Genomic DNA, 17,644 nt, shown 5'->3' on the forward strand with positions numbered 1-17,644 from the left:
TGTCTGGCGATCATTTGGGCTATAGGAAAATTTCGTCCTTATGTCTACGGGCGTCCATTTGACATCGTGACCGACCATCATGCCCTATGCTGGTTATCTTCACTAAAAGATCCAACGGGACGGCTCGCCCGTTGGGCATTGCGCCTACAAGAGTACGACATCCGCGTTGTTTATCGCTCAGGCCGAAAATATTCAGACGCAGACGCTCTATCCCCGTCACCCCGGCCCTCTGGTCCTGTCCACTTGTCTATTTCCACCTGCGGTGCCTTCGCCCTCAATATTTCCGACATGCCATCAGAGCAGCGCAAGGACCCATGGATCTATTTGCTTATTGACTTCCTGCCTAGACAGTTGCCACCGCCGACCTCTCGGACGCTCCGTCGTCAGGCCGCGCACTTCATCATTCGGGATAACTTGCTGTACCGACGCAACTACAATTCGAGCGGCCGCAGGAGGTTGCTTGTTATACCCTTTCGCTAAAGGAGTGTCGCATCATTCACCGCATTACCACGGCATATCATCCTCAAACTAATGGAATGACAGAACTTTTCAACTGCACCCTTGGCGACATGTTGCCCATGTATATTTCATCTGACCACTCGAATTGGGATCGCATTCTGCCTTTCGTCACCTACGCCTACAATACCGCCACGCAAAGCACCACTGGGTTCTCTCCTTTTTTTCTCCTCTACGGACACGTACCTTCTTTTACTATGGACACGATTTTACCTTACCGGCCGGACGCTTCGGAGTGGACGACTGTTTCTAGAGCGGCTGCTTACGCTGAAGAATGTCGCCAGCTCGCCCGTTCGTTCACATCCCAGGACCAGTGGCGCCAAAAGCATCGCCACAATTCATCCACTACGGCTACGTGCTTTGCTCCTGGCTCGCTGGTCTGGTTGTGGGTGCCCTCTACCCGTCCAGGCCTTTCCTCCAATCTGCTCTCCAAGTACCACGGTCCTTATCGGGTACTGAAACAAACATCCGCGGTCAACTACCTTATCGAGCCAATGGAACCGCCTTCCGACCAGCATCGTCGCGGCCAGGAAATTGTCCACGTCTCCCGGCTGTAGCAGTGCCATGACCCCCCTGTGTTCTCCTACCCTTAGGTCGCCAGGATGGCTCCTCTTTCGACGGGGAGTGATTGTACTGAAGGCACTGAGCAGTGGGTATAGTGCTTGTGAAAGTGAAGACAACAAGAATTGCTGGCTTCCCCGTTTCGCCATAGTACCGACCTGCTTAAGCCTACCGCTACAACCTAGAAGTAGTGCTGCTAGGCAAACACCCCCGTTGTAGTATATTCAACATAACACTGTCAGCGGGCAAGACTGCATGTTTCATGTATGGCCACAGGCTTGGTCTGCCCATGGCTATGTCCTCCTGCAGGCCCGCAGCTGACAACCTTCAGATAGCAACTACCACCGGCATGTACTTCCTGAAACGATGCAACACTGCCCATCCCCAGCACCACTCTCAGCCTTGACCTCTAAAGAACTGTACGTACCATTCACCCCAACATGAACTCAACCAGGACAGCCCAACTGGCCCTATGAACTGCCACCGTGTGTACGTACTCTCTTATTTGCGTGTTTCTTCAGTATATCTCATTCAATCACACTGCATGCTAGGGGAAGTACATTAGCAGGAATGCGCCAATCAGCTACGTTATTGCCAAGGATGAAGAAAGCTGTATGCAAATTCGTACATGTATAAAATGCTAGCACAACTGGCCTGTGCAGCTGCACTTGCGAAATGCTCTTAGCTTCAGGGCTGGTTGGCTTCAGCGAACCGTGACCGTGACATCTCCCTCTGCTCAAATCCCTCCACATGCTTTTCAACCCTGTCTTGATTAGCAGCCTATGGCATTATTCTACATGTCGTAAGAGGAGGGAATGGCTGCACTCTTTGCGTGCATCATAAGCGATTCATAATCCCATACAACCAGTAATGGCTTTCATGACATTCTCACACCCAGTTTTCTCATCTGCCATGGTCCCATTTGTTACATGTGGTGGCATAAAAGCCAGCTCTGCTTGCCATTCTAGACAGCTCACAATGAAAGGCATGGCACACTTGATGACATTGCTACCGAGCAGCCACTAGTGAACCTTATGGAGATGCATGCGCTCGCCTGCCTTACCACAAATTTGCATAGTAATAGAGGCACACAGCACCTACACTTTGCTGCACCTTTGTCAAGAGTGCTGGAACATAAGCTGCTACATTTGCCACCCCGATTAGGTCCTCTTGTCGAAATGCTTACTTCAAGTTTCTTTTATCCGACCACTCCAAGTTCCAAGGTGATTTCCGTAACAGACACTGACGAGGACACAGACAAAAAGCAACAAAGGCTTGATGAGGTCTTCACGCCCTATTACATGGCAAGCATGATGTATGGTGCTCACAGCTTGAAGCTCAACACTGCAAGCGTGTGGCCGCCGGTATATGCAATGACGCGTGGGAGCAGGGTGTTGCAGTGTGGTATACCGCGAGGGTGAGAGCGTTTTGTGCATAGGCTTACTGCTTCCAGGTGCCAATGAATGAGACTGTGGTTCCCCACAGCGCCCCACTAATGCTGCATGCCTGGCGCGCTAGAGTGTGCTGCCAATTTCGCGACACTGTGTGCTCGCATGCTCTTGTTACACATGCCCTTCCAATACGGCAGATATTCTGTGCACATAAGGCACATTTACATTCATCTTAATAAAATGAATGTCTGCACGAAGGAAGAGCAAATGTTATTCTTTCTTTTTTTTCTAGAAGGTTACATTCGGGAATAAAGTTTGCTATTTCTTTGTGCAGACGTTCGTTCTATTCAGATGAACGTAAATGTGCCTTACGTGGACAACACGTGTGCCGCACAGGAAGGGCACGTATAAGAAGAGTGCGTGAGCGAATAATGTCGTGAAAACGTCGGCACGCAAGCACGCTCCAGCACACCAGGCTTGCAGCACCCCTCTGGCACTGGAGAGAACCACAGTCCCATTATAGGCAGCCAGAAGCAGTAAGCATACGCATGCACAAAACACTCTCTCTCTCGTGATGTACCACAATGCAACACCTTGCTTCCACGAGCAGTGCTGCATGTACTGGCGGCCACGCTCTCACAGTGTCGTGTTTCAATCCGTGAGCACTGTACATATCTAGATAATTCAATGCAAGAAAAGAGGCATTTTTTATACAGGTGCAAACAAGAAATACAACTTGTGGAATATCGGTTAATATACATTACATATTGATCGATTCTCATTTTATAAACGGACAACTAGAAGTAAATGATACAATAAACAAAAAACAGCAATATAAAACTAGCTAGTCTGCAAAATCTCAGGACACACCATGCAATGCCGCATAGAAACGAAGTAGCAATACAGCAGTGCAAGGCACTGGGAAAAAACAACATTACAACAGTTTGGACAAAGCATACCAAGACAGGCACACTTCACTAACGACAGCTTTCACATGTCATTACTAGCACACAATAACAGTGAAAAATACATAATAAAATAAACAGTCCAATGGTTTGTGCAAAGTGTTCTACTATAGACACTTTGCAAACAATGTCAGCAGACATGACTATTGTTCAGTTTTGAAGCATGTTGATGACCAGATGCAAAATAAAAATAAATAAAAATGCCGCATCAGTGATCGAGAAAGGGGGAAGAAATTAATTATACGCTCACTTTACTTAAGCTTGCGGCCAGACCAACAAGCTCCAATTCAAAGCTATCAATGAGGTAGAAAAACTCAAATTTATGACCAGAGCACATGCACGTAACAAAGCAGCTCCCTTCTCAGCAGCAGTCTACAAGACTTGGCACAGAACCATTGCAATTAGATTCCTACAAGAACATGGATGTGCAGATGCCAAAAGAAGGACATGCCTGCCTCTAGAGCCACCAACATCAACAGTATACTGGGCGCAGTTTTCAAGCAATCCATGGCTGCATGGTGAAATAGAAAAGATTCCTTAGAACTAGAAAGGGCAGCTAAACTTTGGCCGTGCTAAAGAACTGCGCAACTGAGCATTGCACATAGCGCTAGCCAATAGCCATGACAGCCTGCCTGCTTGCCACTGCCAGTCAAAATAAACAAACTGTAATTCACCCACAATGACAGAAAACAGCACCCCTGACAGATAAGTGGCCAACATGCATGCAGCATCAGCGGAGAACATTCCTAACAAAAGCTGAAAATGCTTTTGCAGCTTTTAGTCTGTGGTGCTCTCCCAATTTTTGTTACATGGGAAAAATAAAGGCAATTTTCAATTTTCATATGTCACGATGTTAACCTTTTCACCATGTCCAAAAGAAATATATGCTTCGGTTATACCACTCAGCAATAAAAGCTAAGAGTAGAGCAGACGCCTAATAGTTTGCTTTCTATTTTTTTGCACAGGTTCACTTCACTTAATCTACGTGCCTGTAATGCCCACAATGGGCAAGAACAAACAGATTGCCACAAATAAATATTGCATGTGCAGGAAAAAATATGTGTGCTGGAACAAACGTAAGAGATTGTCCTCATTTATCATAAGATGGTTCCTTGTGCTTTAGTTTCACATGGAAGCAGTATTACAAGCTAGCCTAGCAATAAGTCAATATGAAGTGGGACACAAACAAAAGTATTGCTGTCATTTGCATCTACAGCTTCTAGACCATTCATGACAGGAGCTTCTGTGCAAACATTCTGGCAATGTCATTCTTGTCTACGACCTCCAGGGCAAAGTTAGCATAGAGGGTAAAAACTTAGTCACAGTCGTCTTGAACAACTTCTCGTGATCACTGGGGCCTGAATACTTAAGACTTAATGCTGTCGCAGCACTTCAGCAACATTTTTGTCAATATCACACACCAAAGCTTATGATGCCACATTGATAGCAAAATGGCATCTAACAGCAAGAATAATTAGAAATCTAAGCTTTCAAATCCGGTACACAGTCGACGGCGACTCCATTACATGTTGAAACCCAAGCACATTAACCTTGCGACTTGTTGACAATGTGCAAAACAAGAATATTAACTGATAAATTTTTCGTTTATTTTTTACTTTTTTTTTGCATGTGGCACACGACTGGGGCTCTCGGCCAATGGAGCTAGTTATTTGTATAAAAGCAAGCCACTGAAATTCTACAGCAAAGTAAGGGGCTCTTAAATGCAAAACAACAAATTTGCTATGACAGGCAAAATGTGTACTTTTACTGCGAGGGATATGCCCGTGCTTTACTTCACAGACAGGAGTCACTGCTTTATTCCTATATCCTTTATCCCAAGCCACTGTTTTAGTAAGGCAAACAGGTTTTGTCACATTTTAAGACTTCCAGAAGTGCATACACTGCCATTGCGATTTTTCTGCATAGGTGCTTCGACATGGCTCATAGGTGCTTCGACAGAGAGAGCGCTGCCAGCCTGGATTGAAATACGAGGGGGCACAGAAACTATACAAGAGACTATGGCGTAAATTATGCAGAATGAAGTCCCCACTGCTCTCTCAGTTCAAACATTGCTAGTGTTGATGCACACCAAGAGAGTTCATAGGATTAACTACTGCAGGCATGAACACTTTCAGCTAGCTGTACACATTTCATAACCTCGCCATTTCACTACAAAAGGATTCCTTTAGAAGATCAGTAGTCACTTCCCGTAGGCCTTGTACATCTACAGGTGGAATGAAAACTTCTCTACAGAGTTCCCAACATCACAGATGTAGGATGAGCTGCCTACAGTGAAGAATACACACTGTGCCTGCAAGTCGTCACTGCTGTACAGGCAGTGATTTTCTAAGGGTGGTGGGTGTTGGCAGTGCATAATGTGAGGTACATCAAAAGCACAAGCACCAATGAGCATGTGCTGACAATGAAAGTATATGGAGCTTGTGTCCGCATAAATTCCCAAGACATACACGTACTTCCTATCCTTCATACTGACATAATATGAAGAGGTTTTTCGCGGAACTAAATAGTCTGCAGCATGTACGACTACTGTGCCAACCTGTGCTCGGAAGTACCTTGAAACTTCAGGCACTCTCTCAAATTTAGAAATAAACAATTCCTGCAGAGTTTCTGACATCCCTGAAAATGGCTGGGGCACACCAAGAACGCATGTCTGAAAGCATGCCTTGTATTGAATTTCCATCTTCGCTTTCGCGGATGCTATGCGAGCAGACATAGTCACTGTTCTTTCCAAGTTACGATACATCTCTCGCATAATGCACCTCTCAGCCACCTGCATTGGCACGAACTTTGCTGCAGAAATAAGACGCAATACAAAGCCATTGCCATCTTCAAAGGGAAATGTCGATGTTGCCCAAAGTGGACCAAACATGCGGGTTGACTTCGGCAAGTGTAGCAGTTGGTGGACATTAAATGTCATTGAAGATTCTCCATAAAGTCTTGACATATGAGCAACAAATCTCAGCAACAGCTCTTCTGCCTCATTTATGCCGCTCGCAGTAACAATATCTTTAAGCAATAAAAAAACCGCTTTTGAAAGCAGAGAAAAATGGGCCAGGAAACTTTGTGCACGCACACCTGAAAGGCATGGAATACTGAAAAATAAAAGCCAATGCCGCCATTCAACAGCCTTCCAAAAAGAACGCTCCGAGAGCGGTCGTGGTGTTCGACCGAATGTTATTGGTGGCTTGATGCTACACAACCTCCCATCCAGCAATTTCAGCTCTCTGCCAATGTAGTAGGCAGATCCTACAGATGAAAGCCACAACTCAGTCAGCTGTTTTGTTACACCTTCTAAAACACAATGCATATAGTCTGGGGGCAAGCCCCACACAAGGTCTAGAGTTTTTAGCTTCATCAAAGGAGATGGCCCCTTAATACCGGCGACTGTAGTTCTCTGGTGTAAAGCTTGAAGCATCGCCTTGAAAACACCTTCATGCGTTCTTTCTGGGGCTGGCTCCGCATGGCACAAGTACTTCAGTGTTCCTGCAAATATAAGCGCACAAATGCAAACGTCATCTCCTGAACGCATCAGAATAAGCTATGAATTACATCATATGGCAGTATCAGCATTCAGCTTTAGTAAGTCTCCTCACATACATTGAGAAGTATTCCTGCAAAATAAGTGGCTCAGCAATCGGCCTTTGTCCATATAGCATAACTAAACCAGATAAAATATGCTGATTGTAGCTATTAAAATCGGTAAAGCATGCAGAGCATACCACCTAAACAGATATGATGTGATACCACTACTACTGGTGGCAGCACAGAGCATTGCAGCAATGGTGCTTTTGGCAGTACAGTGGGAAAATGATCAGCGATGTAATAAGAGGGTTAAATGAATGCTTGATGCACTCTGCAGTTAATCCACCACTGTTTAAACCAGAATAATTTTTATGTTTCTATAAGTGGTTTAGCACACTAGCTCAAAAAGACAAGCATGCACATATAAATTTATGTATGCTATTTAGGCAGAAAGCTACCATGCCCAAGTAATTAACCACTTATTTTTCATTTACATTTAAACCATTTAAAACATTACCCTTCAGTGCATTCCCACTTTAGTCGCATACATGTGGCAGCTAAATCTGCAGTAAAAAACTGTTAAAGGAAACAACAGAGATAGACTCCGATTCAGTGGCGCAAGCCAATGTAGTGCCTTTAGGGATGAGAATCTTTTCGGATGTCATGTTTGTAGCGTAGAGAAGTGCAGAGCCATGACAAAACCGAACCAGACCCGTTGCAAAGGCTATCCCTCTTGCGAGACCGCTTGCAGATGGTAATACGAGCACATTGCCGCAGTCAATGACATCAGACGCGATAGTAACAATGCTTTGATGGCAAGGAGGTAGTGCGGTATCTTCTGCAGCAAGCAAGTGAAGTGGAGCATCATTTGCATGAAGTGAATAGACCGTGTTGGTCGTGTGGAGAACGTGTTGTCCGCAGCAGATGGAGGCGGAGGCCGTAGAAAGAAAATCCCATCCCAATATGAGCTGCTGGGCACACGAACTTAGCACTGCAAATTGTACGTAATGCAGAAGTCTATCGATGGAAATACGAGCAGTGCACATGGCGGTAGGTCAAATGGCGGCCCCTTGAGCAGTGTGTAACGTAGGTCCATCATAGGGGGTCGTAACTTTTCGAAGTCTCGAAAACAATTCACGGTGAATAACTGAAATACTAGCACCAGTGTCTATCAAAGCTTCTGCTTGTACACCTTCTACTACAACCAATATCATGTTCCACGGACGCGATGGAGGAATTTCTGTCCTGTCGTTAGATGGAGCTTTTCCTCCAAAGCCAGACGACGCTCAGGGAAATGAGAAGCAGGTCCAAGTGGGGACGTAGAGCGGCGAAAGGGTGAAGGCGAGCGGTGTCTCGCAGGACAGTACGTCGGAGCAGTCTTGGATGCTACAGTAGGCGATGGAGAGCGGCCGCGCGGTGGAGCATAAGGATGGCGTTGGTCATGGAGGCTCCCTAGACAATGGAAAGTAGCTCCGGGCGAAAAGTCATCCCGTTCGTATACGTCATATCCGGGACACTCGTCTTGCTGGCGCTTGTGGCAAAAACGTGCTATGTGGCCACGATAGCCGCAGTAATAGCAGATGGGACGAGGAGGATGCCACTGCAGATAGCTGGTTTGGCTAGTTGCGCTGGTGGTCATGGAAGCCATGTGGGCCGGTGTTGGTTTTGGAGACATCGGTGGAACGATAACTGGAGTAACTGCAGCAACTTATGCGTACATTGGCGCGGCCCTAGGGTTTAGAGGGTCCGTGTACGCTGCACCAGCCATGGACGCCAATTCCTCCTTGACAACATCTCACAGATTGGTATCGGAGGCATGAGAAGGCATAGGCCCTGCGGCGAAACCAAGATACTGTAGCTCTTCTCGAATTATTGCCCGGATCATTGCTCATGACGTGGGGTCATCGGTGGTAGTGTTTGCAGTGGTGTCTGGCTGCAACCGTACTGATTCGAGCTCGTCAAGGCACTGGCAAGTAGCGATGATATCAGCGACGGTAGCGGGGTTCATAATGGCTAAAGCATTGAAAGCAATAGCTGCAATGCCTTTGAGGATGTGGCGAACCCAGTCTGATTCGGTCATAGCCATGTTCACACGTCGACAAAGGGCAAACACATCCTCAATGTACAACGCACACGAGTCCCCGAGTTGTTGCTCGCAAGTGTGGAGCGTCTTTTTTGCGAGGGCGGAATGAGCAGCCGGTGTGCCGAATATTTGGCGGAGCTGCTGTTTGAAAGTGCCCCAGTTTGTGAAATCAACCTCATGGTTGAAAAACCAAGTCTTCGCTACTCCTGTTAGATAAAACGCAATGTGACGTAGCTTGGACGCATCGTCCCAACGGTTAGCCGAACTCACTCGGTCGTAGTTGTCCAGCCAATCCTCAGCGTCTTCAACGCGAAGTCCAGCAAACAGATGGGGATCACGCTGGTGCCTACTGACAATCCAATACGGAGAGGCTGGGGTAGCCAACACCGAGATGGTGAAAGTAGAAGTGCCTGTTGGCTCGTCCTGCGACATGCTGGCGGACAGCTGGCACAATCAGCGACCTCATCGAAGCTCCAGGAGGTTGAGCGGGGAGTCAAAGGACGGAGGACTGAAGAGCACACTCCACCACTTGTGACGCAGCAGTTATCACAATGCTTATTCCACGTCAAAGATGCGGTGAACCACAGCAAGGATCACACTCAAGAGCAAGCCCCACAAACGATGAAGGGGAACCCCATATGAACCCCACCTAATGATGATCGTGTACAGATGACAAAGAATAGCTTATAAATACCCACAATATTTACGGATATGCTGCAACACTTATGTCACAATAGTAACAAATAAATAGATGAGCAGCATGCTTCAAACAGCTAATTGCGAACAACACTAGCCCAATTTTTACCTGTTTAGTTTTGCAAGCGGAAATCCAGGCAACCACATAATCACTACACTACTTTAACAATTTCTTTGTCTACTTGAAAGATGTTCAATTTTACTATACTTTTGGACTGCAGATTTATAAAAACCAACAGCGTCACAATAAAGGTCCCAACTACCACTATTCATCTTCAGCGTCTCATGTATGCAGTGCGACTAATCCAGGACTATATAGGGCCGACAACAAAACACAGCACAATACAAAATGAACACAGCGTATTGCTGTACTTTTATCACTTTGCTGTGCAATACCAACTGCTTTTCGTAAATGAGGGAATAAATTGAAAACAGACTGCATTACACTATAACCTCTTTGCGCAAACGAAATGAGAAGGTTGGGAAACAGTTTGGTTTGTCTACCACACACAAAACAAAGTGGTGTCCTTAAACATTTCACGGTCATCACTCAATGTCTGTGTGATGTTTTGTGGTCATGTTAACGGCAAACGAAAGTTTCTCTTTTGAGCTTATGAATAAGCACATGAATGGGCAAGTGATTGAGACCATTTTCCGGATGCCTGCAAATCTCAGAGGTCAAGTTTTAATTGAGATGTTTTTTGTTAAGTTTTGTTAAGCATCGTGCACCAATGCTCATGGTTTGAACTTGGTGAACAAAATAAAAATGATAGGCAACCCTAATCTTCGACTTGGATGTCTCTTAGTGGCACTCGCACCTCGGCGTTGGCGTCCTTTAGCGCAACTTTCGGTGAATGCAATGCACGAACCAAACTAAGAGGCAACCATTTTCCGTTAATCAGCCAGTTAAATATGCCACCTTCTTGTGTGTGACATCATTACTTCCACTATTAAATTCCGCGTTCCTAGAAATTTTGCCAAATTCATGCTCACATGACCGACCTCTAAAAGTCTGATTCTGTGCTTTGCTATGCGGTAATCAGTGATTTATAATTCATTCTAATTATTCGAGACGTTTCAGTAACAACTTGTTTCCAAACTTATGCTTTGATATATCTATAATTGAACCCATGAATTTTGTACTGTACCATGTTTTTTTCAATTTTTTTTATATTCAATTTCGTTCCCGGTCATAACAGGAGGTGACCGAAGTGCTGCACAAGAAACAAGAGTGTCACTCGGTGCTCGTGCTGCTAAAATGTATCGCTTTTTTTCCGCAATTTCTGCTTGATTTATTTTGACATTGCATAGCAATGGAAACGAGCATCAAGCACCAGCATATAAAGCAAAATATAAACAAAGTAATAAAACAAGAGAACCAATGTTCTGCTGAGACTCAAAGCTGGGTCTTTTTTAGTGGGAAGCAACCATTCAACCCAACAACATAACTGATCGCAGCACAACTATTGGCATTACCCTCTTTTGGCTTATTTTTTGGAAGTTTCTTCTGGATCACCCCAGCATGGCACATTGAAAACAAAAGTACAATGCATGAAGGAAGAAAAATTCAACGACGATCAGGATACTCCCTAATGCAGAATTGGAGCACAGCTCTATACGTGTTTTCATTTCGCAATATATTGGCTGGCACAGACAATCAGTCTTGTGCAGCCTACTGCACACAGTGTGAAGTATGGCGCGACTGCCTTGCTAATTTAGAGATTGCAGGAGCCAGCGTGTGTGTGTCGCGTGCACACGATAAACAGTAGCAGCGGCCGGCAGACCTCCTAGACGATGCGCACTACTTACTCTGTCACCGACTCGTAGCCATCATCGCTACACTACACTTTTCTTCTCATGCCTTCGCCATACCCTCCTCCACAGCCTTCCTCCTCACATCTCATCCCCTGCTGCAGTCGGTATACACTCTTTCATCCTTCGCTGCGGTCATTTGCTCAGTTACGCCAACGCCGACACTCGCCACAGAACAAGCGCCTAAGAGCTGCACTCTGCGATGAAGACGAGCCCTTCCTGAACAGAAACCATCTGCAACTTGTAGAGCAGTAGCTCCTCTATGCATGCCCTTTCTGATCTCCGCGCTAAGCACGCCTACTCCACGCTTTGCACCATGCCATCCAAAGCCACATCAGAGAGCAACCATTGCGATTTGCTGCATAAACGAGGGCAACAAGACCTAAAATTACATGCGAGTTTCGCCACACTTTTTGCAATGCATCTAGAATTATTGTCAGCTTACCAAGACCATTGAGCTTGTGATTGCAGCAGCACAGGTGCTCAGATGCATCAATATTGCAAGCGGCACTGCTTAAACTCCTGTTCCATGCACAGGCAAAAGCACTTATCTTTTCTACTGACCTACACACTAGTCCTAAAAAGGGCTTTCAAGTACCTCCTGAAAAAAAAATGGACACGGGAATTGGCTCAGGAATGCTAATGTTCCTGTGGCTTCATAGCATTCTGTCATATTGCCATCCCTGATGGGTTCAGCTGAACTGTATATTCTGCAAGTTATAAATTTGTACATCGTCTGGCTGACGCCACAAATTAATCCAGAAGACGGAGGCAACAGCATGAGCGCTTGTCCCGTTGTCTCACTCAAGTCCGTGTCCTATAGCGCTATGATTCCCATTGATGCATCTAACCAACTAGCCCAAAGAACCATACTTCTAAGCCACAAATAACTTGCTCATACAGAGGTAAATTATGTTAAATTCTGCTACCAGTTCTCTAAAAGAAATTTTCTATAGAAAATGTCCTGTAAAAAACAATATATACACTGCTTTGAGCAAAACTAGTCAAAAATTTCCCAATGTGGCATAAGAACATCGCAACTATCCAGACCATTTAGTAGATGGGAACATACGCAACAAAACTTCACCCACCCAGCTTTTCCATCTGTCAAGACATATCTCCAGCTCTAGCATTAGTGCTGGACAAATAAATACACTTTCTAGGATAGATGTGTAAACTTAAGCTTGCACTCAATTTGCCCTCCACTTGCTGGTTCATAGTACTCACTTAATATTTTTGCTTCTGTTGCCAATAAGAGTTTGACAACAGCAATTCAAAGTGCTTTGTAGGTATGGGCACTAAGTACCATGAATGCACTCACCTTCTACAGCTGTGCCTCTCTCCAAACACCAACTGCAGCCAAAGTAGCCGTTGAATTGCTTCATGTTCAGAACTGCAGCTCTAGCTGGCGAATCAACACAGCAAGTAACTACATGGACCGCTGATTTAATTCGTCTTCCACCATGGGACCATGTAAGAGTTCTGATTTTGGCAAGCTGTTCAACAAATTTGCCAATGAAAAGATGCATTGGAGGGTGAACTTTTGAAAACCACAAAGCGCCAATTGCTATATTTTGCCACCGGACTTGCGCAGGAAGCTCGTTCAAAAGAATTTGAATTGGCCAAATTGAATATTTACTCGATTCGAAAACTGGTGCACCATCTGTATTGAAGCACAGCGTCAAATCTGACCAACTCATATTAAACTGTTTCCTTATGCTTCTATACAAATCACCGTCGGTGATGTGACTGTATGTTCCTGGTATACAGCGTCGCGATGCCAGCAACTGCAAGTTTTGAAGCAGTGCACCACCAACATTCTTCAATATATCCAGCATCCGCTGCCTCATATCAAACATCAAGAAGAAATTCCCAGAATGCTTCAGGCTCTGAAGCGTCTTCTCTGTGCCACATGACTGACAAGTCACTGATACATTTTCTTCAGATTTTGAGAACTTCCCCAAATATTCATGACAAGTTTGACAAAAAAAATGTAGCTTTATCAGCTCTTTTTTGTCTTTCCAGAGCTTTCGGAAGAAATATGTGCTTCCAGGCACTACACTGCTTCCTAACAGGGCATTTATCAAAATTAGCAGACCTCTAATTTGAGCCCACGTCAGTCCAGCACTGACAACATAAGCTAAGATGAGCAACAGTGCCTCTGCCTTTGTCGTCGACTGCGAAGGGAGCGTTTCCTTTGAGAGCTTCAAGAAGTACTGCTCAGAGGCATCATTCAAACCGAACTGTTCTGTGTCACAATCTTCTTCGGCGGCACTGTCACCTTCACTGTCATGTTGAACCTGTCTATGGTCGGCCTCTTCTTCAGTTTCAGAGCTGACATCCTGCATGGCAACACTGGGAGCAGGAACAGAGCATTCATCTTCGTCTCTCTCATCTCTTTCACATGTGTTGCTGGCATAAGGCATCGGCGGTTCATCATCAAGGCAACTAGAAGCCATGTCTGGTGACATGCTCAGGTTGCCATCCCTAGATGCATTTTCAGAAACACTGGCTGCTTGATGATCTGGAGAGTCCTTCGCGCACACAATGGTCGCTGCCTGCTTGTTTGGTGCAACAACCTGGGAAAAAAGGCCTTCCAGTTTTAATTAAGTGGCAATAAGTTTTACTGCAGATAAATTACTGTGGCAGTGATGTGTAATAAACAGAAGTATCACCGACTGGTAATAAACAACGCAAAGTAATATAATTGATGTCCAAAACATTAAAAAGGGGTCACACAATGGAAGGCTCGCTCCGTGCTGAGGCGTCCCTTGTTCAGCCATTATTAGTAATTGATATCACATTATGTGTATACTACAACATGCCTGCCATATAATCAGTTGCAAAATACTCAATTCAGGTGGTTCGTAGGGCATCTTAGAAGCAGAATATTTTAATTGCACTGTACACAGAATTGTATGAGAACACGGCACTTAAAATAACCTGGATTAATTTTAATTGCTGCGCTGAAGTTTACAGCAACATGAGCAAAGGATGAAATTATGACAACACAGAGAAAACATCCGGTCATTGGAAGCAACACAGTGATGCTGTTTTGTTGCATCATGTGCATTAGTTTAATAGACAACTAATCCTGTTTTCCAGTAATACAAATGGCTGCTGACAAATCTCAATGCCAAGGATACAGAAAGCTCCCCTAAGCTATCAAGCTAACAAAATGCAATAGATTATATTCCATCACAATTGTGTGCTTATTTATTTGTTAAATCAAGGAGTGCACAAGTGCTTAGAAATGCAAGGATCTGACGGCAAGGGAAAGAATCCAGCGAGTTGGCACAGTTCTGAAAAAAGGAATTGATACACTGGCCTCTTGGGTCGATGTGGCAGTAGCATGTGAAAGAAATGTATTATATTTGAGGGCAACAATTACCTACATTGTCACATGCTCAGTTATTGTTTATGTTCATTTGCCTACACAAGCAATCGAAATAACTTTTGGCCAGGGATAACTTTTGCAACTGCGTTGTCCATTCTAGATTTGTTACCTGAATATAAGGCACAGCAGTAATTCTTCTGTGGTAGTTCAACGCGTTCACGCCCAGCCTTTTGTTTAGAGCTTGAGAAAAAGCGACGAAATTCGCTGCGGCTCAGCTACGTCGTGCTTTTAAGTGACGCATTCTCTCTTTTGACCCTGGTGGTCGTCTGATGCTCTCGCAGTTGCTTTCACCGTTCTAGACTAGAGCCTTGATCGAGCTCTGTACGAAAAACTACACAGGACGGTTTTTACTTTCTGCCTGCATCGTAAAGCGGCGCCGCGGCAATCATCATGGGAGGCCTGGATTAGGGGCCCCTCCAACAGTCCTCGTACTAGTCAATAAAGATGTTTACATTTATCTGCACAGAACTCGATCTTGTGCTCGGCTGCAGAACGCCACAGCCACTAAACCAAAGTGGCATGTCAAAAACTGCACCCCCCACTAAATAAAAAAATAATAACTTGTTATAATCACCGAATTATCAGCATTGTACGTACCTTGCTAGCGCTCCGTGTTTTCGTTCGCTTGGCAATGCTGCTGAGGGTCTGCTTTGGCACTCCATCAGTTGAGTTCGGTTCCAAGTACCGCCTGTAGCGGCCTCGCGTCTTCTGCGACATGCTGAGCGCGCAAACAGTAGCAGAGAGCAGGCTGGGCGTGAGGCACGCTTATTAATGCTGCTGCAAATACTTGCGGGAAAACACAAGAATCCAAGTATTATATTACTAAGAGCTAGGTTCCACCTTGGGAATACCACAAACCTTAGTCGAAACCCCAAAAGGAGGCATGAACAAAGCAAATCGCGCGGCCGACTATCCAAGCTTATGGAGCTATGCGTGAGCAATGGATATATATTGTGTCTTGTGAGATGGAAAACATCGGTGGTCGCCACCTGGCCGCTGGTTTTTTTTCTTTGATGTTAAACATAAACATGTTTCGCGGCCTGCCGTCAGCTCTAGAAAGCAGCGTTTCAGGGAGGGCTTCCGCATGTTTCCCGCTCCTAGGACAGGCGAATGCCCTCCTTGAAAAGCTGTTTTCTGCAGCTGACGGCAGGCGGTGACACAAGTTTATGCTTGCACAGTCACGTCAACAGCTTGCATTCTCATATGCGCAGCATATTTGCACTTTTTTCATGAAAAGCAAATAAGTAAATGTGCGAAGTGTTATACTAAATGAATTCGATGCAAAAATGCGATCGCTCTGCGAAATTTGAGCAAGAACAGTGCAAGAGTGAGCGCAAAACCTTTTTGAGAACACACGCAGCGAAATATTCAGGACCCTGTACTTAGGCTGATGAGGCCACTTAAAATAGGCGTTTCTCTCTGTTACGCTCGTCCAGTATACCTGTGTTGAAACCAACAATCGGCATGTCGTATAAGCTCACGTCGACTCAACAGCCGGAATAGAAATCATGCCGTTGTCGGCACGCGATGGTCGTCACCGTCGTCTTGCTGATGTCGTAATACGCACGCTCCTGTCAGACACAGAGTTATTCGTATAACACAAATATGTACCTGGTAACGCTTTGCGTAATCACAAACGAGTCCGCTACATGCAAATGTTTCGCATGCCATTGATTCCCACAGTGCGTGGGATGAACCAGCCCGATTCAGCACACTTGTGGATATCAGTGTAATTATCCACACTATACCGAAATTATAAGTCATCCTTTATAGTTTTTTACATGACTTTTGATCTGCGTCCTGTAGATTATACGATGTTGGCGGAAATCCCAAAAGTCGAGATACATGTGCAGGGTACTCTAAACGCTTTCCACCACTTTTGCCGATCGTCATAAGTTGCAGCACTCTAATACGTACATATCACTACAGCGCACACTCGTATAAGCAATTCTCCCCAACACAAGTTCCATCATTAAAGAAATAGGGGGAGTCGGAACCGGCACAGCAGCATATGCATTGCTATATCCCGCTGTATAAACAGCTTCCTGAATGTCCACTTGTATAAGTCGTAGGACATATACCTCCGTATCACACAGAAGTATTCGCATGTTTTGTGCAAACACTCAAGCATAAAGCACTATGCATTATTGCTCTTGGCTTGCAAGAGTTAAGCTTGGTTCATATTTTGAAATGTTAGTTGTTCGCTCTAGAATATTGAATATCTCTTAAATATTGAACCCTTTTCAAAAAATAAACCAGTTGTCAGTAGCGTTTCCTCGTCGTCGTGTCGTCTTTTCACCTTGTGTCCGTCCTTTTTAGCGCTAACATCAGTTTTAAGGAATCGCTCTAGAAGCTTGTGCAGGACCATATATGGAAAAGTTACAGGTTATAACAACCGTCAAATCCCCGAAGCTAGACTAGCCCGTGCGCTGTAACTACAACCGCGGGACTGGGAATTAAGCCAGTGTTTTTTCGGGAGGACAACGAACTAGAAGACCGCAATATCAATTAAGGAAATTAAAAAAAATATAAGAAAAAAACGCAGGAACAAGAAAGAAAGGAAGGGAAGCAGGAAGAAAAGATGTGTTTGAGGATGGCAACTGGGCGCATCCAATGCGGCGTAGGTCGACAGTCACTCGTGCTTCAAGCGCTGCACGCTTCACAATTAAAATATTTCGAC

Source organism: Dermacentor variabilis, unplaced genomic scaffold (genome assembly GCF_050947875.1).
Source record: "Dermacentor variabilis isolate Ectoservices unplaced genomic scaffold, ASM5094787v1 scaffold_16, whole genome shotgun sequence".
In the NCBI taxonomy this organism is placed as follows: Eukaryota; Metazoa; Arthropoda; class Arachnida; order Ixodida; family Ixodidae; genus Dermacentor; species Dermacentor variabilis.